This window comes from Cavia porcellus, unplaced genomic scaffold (genome assembly GCF_034190915.1).
Source record: "Cavia porcellus strain 051 isolate PalLab524CR breed Dunkin Hartley unplaced genomic scaffold, mCavPor4.1 scaffold_6, whole genome shotgun sequence".
Taxonomy (NCBI): Eukaryota; Metazoa; Chordata; class Mammalia; order Rodentia; family Caviidae; genus Cavia; species Cavia porcellus.
The window spans coordinates 32,393,423-32,398,444 of NW_026947489.1; positions in this window are offsets into that span (position 1 = coordinate 32,393,423).

Genomic DNA, 5,022 nt, shown 5'->3' on the forward strand with positions numbered 1-5,022 from the left:
TTCTAGGCATATTCCCAGAAGAACTGAAAGCATCATACCACAGTGATATATGTTCACCTATGTTTATAGCAGCACAATTTGTAATCGCCAGATCTTGGAAACAACCCAAGTGTCCATCAACTGAGGAATGGATAAAAAAGTTGTGGTATTTCTATACAATGGAGTATTATTCAGCTATAAAGAAGGATCACATTGAGATATTTATCAATAAATGGGCACAGCTTGAGACCATACTCATAAGTGAAATAAATCTATCTCGCATGTATGAATACCGAATAGTCTCCCTAATGTAAGTAATGATTCAAATATATAAAAATATGTGGTAATCATGATTCCCCATTATGTGGCCTTGAAGCCTTATAAAATTTTCACTTATTAATTAGAAAGGCTTTATTCTGGGCTTCTTGATATGGAAATATTTGAAGCTATAGTATATGAAGTTTTATACAAATATTTCAAGGAAAAAGACAGACACTATGGTAACTACTATTCTTTAAAAAAATTATTTAGTTATTTCTTATGTTTATTTTAATTAAGGGAAAAATTTAAAAAAATTAGGATATATAATAGTAACTCTTTTTGATTTCCTATTAACTTGTTTTGAAGTCCTGTAATACTCCCACGATCTTGTTTTGACTGATTAGACTCTGTTCCATTCTGTGCGATAGTATCAAGTCTGAGGGTATAGGCAACTACTTTGAAGGCAATAAGATTCACAAAGATGCTCATTCTGGTTTGACTATTGTCTCCTTTGGAAGTCCTGTAATGTTTACAATGCCTAAGTTTTATTGGTCTTGTTCTCTACTGTTTTGTCCAACTTTATAATATCTAATGAGATAGACAATTCTTTTTAAGGAAACAAGAGACAACGTTGATAACCATTGTTAATAACCTTGTACTCTGTTCTACATCATGTGCTATGTCTATCCTTGGTTTTGAGTGACAGCTTTGTTTTCCATATTTGACTTTATTCTCCCCCCCCCCAAAAAGTAATAAGAACTAAGGAGTAATAAAATCCAAAATGTGTAAATTTTGTTGTAAAAAAGAGAGGGAGGAAAAAAAAAAGAGCTCTAACGGATATAACAGCAAGTGTGTTTAGGGGTGTTAAATAGCTGACTATATTAATGTTTTGGATCATTGAACACAGCTGTTTGCAGTCTCTCTGTTTGAATGTCTACTTTGTATTCTTTGATACTGTGATTTGAGCAACTATTTCCAAGATGATAATATGTAATCTATTAACAGGTGATTTCTTACTGTTATGTTTTTTTTTGTAGTTCTGTATTATGTGTAAACTTACACTGCTTTGTTTTGTTTTGTGTTTTTCTCTTTTTCCTCTTAAATAAAAAAAAATATTCAGCAAGGATATGTGAGCCTCAGGCTAGCAGCTTGTGGAGAACTGACTTTTGCTCAGACTTTTCTCATTTGAACCTTAAGAACAGGTCACAGGCCCAGTTGCAACCTTGATGGCAGCCTTTATGAGACGCCTTGGGGCAGAAGCATTTAGCAAAGCTGTACCTAGACCCATTGATACTACTGCAGAGCGCAATTGTTTAAACCACTAAGTTGTGTCACACAGCAGTAGGTAATCAATACAAATATATAAGAATATAATATTATAAAACCAATTTCTTGTGGGTGTTATAGCAAATAAGCTACACATTGGTGGCTTAAAACAACAGAAATTTATTCTTTTACAGTACTAGTGGGCAGAAGTTCAAAACCAGTATCACTGGGCCAGCATCAAGGCATTGGCCGAACTACATCTCCATCAGATATTGTAAAGATGTCTTGGTTACTTTTCTTATTGCTGAGGCAAAAATGAAGAAAGGAAGGGTTTATTTAGCTTACCATTTTTGAAAGTTTTAGTCCATAATCAGCTGGCTCCAAGGCAGGGTGGCGTGGCTAAGGGGCAATCATTCATGGCAGCCACAAGCGTGAAAAGGGCAAAAGGGGGAAAACATGCCTCCTTTCATCCCTTATATCACATGCCCTTGAGCAGGTACAGCACTCACACCGCCAATTGCAGTGCTGGACAGTGAACCAGTCACAAATGCTAGATTCAGCTGCCTCCCTGATTGTCTGAGGCGTGGGAGGCCATTCAAACATAAACCATAACAAGGGTAAATCATTTTCTTGCCTCTCCCAGCATCTGGTGGCTGCTAATGTGTCTTGGCTTATGATAACATCACTCTAGTCTTTAAGGCACAGACTTTCAGACCTCTGTCTGCACCCACCTTTGCATCAACCCTTCCTTTGTGTATATGATCTCCCTCTGCTTCCCCATAATAAAGATACTTACCTTTGCATTCAGGGCCCACTCTGACAGTCTGGACATTCCCTATCTCAAAGATCTTTAGTCACACTGCAAAATGCTTGTGACTTATAAGGCCACCTTAATAGGTTCCAGAGGTGAGAAGATGCCCTGCCACAAATAGTTACTGTTTTAAAACTCTTATTGTGCTCCAGATACTATTGCACACACTTTATGGATATTTTATGTACATGCATTATTATTCCCTATTTAAATATAAAAAAATGAATGTTAGAGAACTTAAGTGACTTGACTCAGATCATACAAGCAGTAGTGAAGCCACGTGAATCCAGCAGTTTCATGTTAGAGTTTGTACACCTAACTGCTATGTCACCTCTCCAGCATGTGCTTATGTTACATAGAAAAGTGTATACTTCCGCCTCTGTGTACAATATATTCAGTGAGCTCTTACTAACTCTGTATCTTTTGGTGTCTTCCCAAGTGTTATAGTTTGGATTGGAAATGTTCCCCAGAAGTCTCCTGTGTTCAGAGGAGGAACTTTGAGAAGGCACTATACTTCTCAGTGGATTAATCTGATGAGTTCATAGCTAAATATTTTAGGAGGCAGACTTAGTCAGAAGAGATCATGGAAGTGTAACTTGGAAGGGTATATTCTTAACTCTAGCTCCTCCCTTCTCTTCTTTTTCTCTCTGCTTCTTGGTAGTCATGAGCTAAGCAGCTTTATTCTGTCATGTCCATCTACTATGTGGTATCTAACTTGAAGCCAGTCAAACGTAGTCTAAACCTGCTAAAACTGTGAGCTAAAATACATTTCTCCATTAAATTGTTGATATTGGGTATTTTGTTCCAGTAACCTGAAAGTGACTAGTACAGAAAATTGTTACCAGAAGTCAGGTGGTTGTTGTGACTGTACCCCATCACGTGATTTAGGAGCATTTGAAACCAGTTGCAGGAAGAGTTTGGAAAGGTTAGAAATACCACCTGATAAGCCATAGAGTGCTGCAAGCTGAGCTTAACAGGAAGTGCTCTTTACAGCTCAGTGGACCAAAATGCTGGCAGGCCTGTGGACAGTAAAGCCAGCGTCAGGAGGTGTCCCCTGCAACACCACTCTATTTCAAACTGGCTTAGAGGCTGTGTGTATTTCATTTTGGCAAAGAATGACTTAGGACTTTGTGTGAAGCTAAATTTAAAGGTGGTAGACTAATGAATCAGGTGGAGGAAATTTCAAGGTAGCCAAACATTTAAATTGTAGCCGGCTGTAGCGTTACACACCTGAAATAAAATCAATCTGGGAGGCTGAGGCAGAGAGATCCTGTCTCAAAACTGGGTGTGGGTCTGGGAATATAGCTCACTGTGAAGACTTTGGGTACAATTTCCAGTAGTGAAAAAGATAGAAAATAAACAAATAAAAAAATGCAGCCAAAAGATCTAAAAATTTTACATTTTTTCCAGAAAGAAACTCCTAGAAAGCTGGGGCCACAGAGAGGATAGTTGTTATAAAGACCAACATTGAAAGGAAGCCAGATACTTTGCATCAGGACAATAGACAATATTCCTAGAGCTATGGGGTCATGGAGGCTTCCACCAAGATTTCAAAAGAAGGCCTAGGAGACAAAGCAAAAATGAGAGACAGGGTCATGCCTCCTGGAGTCGTGCAGAAGGAAATATGTAATGATGTGAGATTAAAGCCAAAGGGGAAGTGGAGTCCCCAGAAAATTAGAAATGGAAGATACATAAAATCCTAGCTGAGGAAAGATGCAGGCAGTGAGCAGAGGCAGCCTACAAGGGCCATGTGAACTACAGCTAACCAGGTCATGGGATAAGCCTGCCCACGCCCTTTGGAGGTCGCCTGCCCACGCCCTTTGGAGGTCACCTGCCCCAGGTGCTACATGGAGTTACAGGGCCTAATGTTTGCTCTGATGGGTTTCAGTCTTGCTCTGGTCTGATTTTGTCCCCTATTCCTTCCTTTAGAATACGTATTGCATCACTTTTTTATTTTTTATTTTAATGGGGGCTTACAGCTAATAATTTGCCTTGAGTCTCAGGGGAAACTTTGACCTAGAACTTGTCAACAATGTTAAGACAGACAGACAGACAGACAGACAGACAGACAAGATTTGGTGACCCTTGAAGAGGGTCTGAGTACATTTCTTATGAGATGGGCATAAGGCTTTTAGGGGTCGGGGCAGAGTATTATGGTTTGGAACTATAATGCCTCCACTAAAGTCTTAGGCATTCAGAGGTGGGGATTTTGAAGGTGTTTGGATCATGGGAGTGCTATACTCTTGAGAGGATTAATTCACTCAGGAGTTCATGGCTAAATGTACTGTGGGGAAGTAGGCCCTGGTCAGAAAAAGTGGTCAGTGCTCTGAAAGGACATATTATTGTCCTTAACTCTTTCCTCTTTTCTCTGTCTCTTTCTGTGTCTCTCCCTCTCCCTGTATGCCTCTGTCTGACTGTGTTTCTGTCTGCCTGTCTCTGTTTCTCTTTCTATCTCTGTCTCTTTGTCTCTGTCTCTCTATGTCTGCCTATCTGTCTCTCTGTACGTCTCTCTGTCTCTCACCTTCTTAGCTGTGGTCATGAACTTTCCTCCACGATGATCATCTATTATGATATTTCTCCCTTGGAGTGAGACAGCCATGGAATAGATCTGCTAAAACCATAAGCCAAAGTAAAGTCCTCCTCTTTTAAATTGTAGGTAGCAGGTATTTTGTTCCAGTGACATAAAAGTGATTACTACAGCAAGT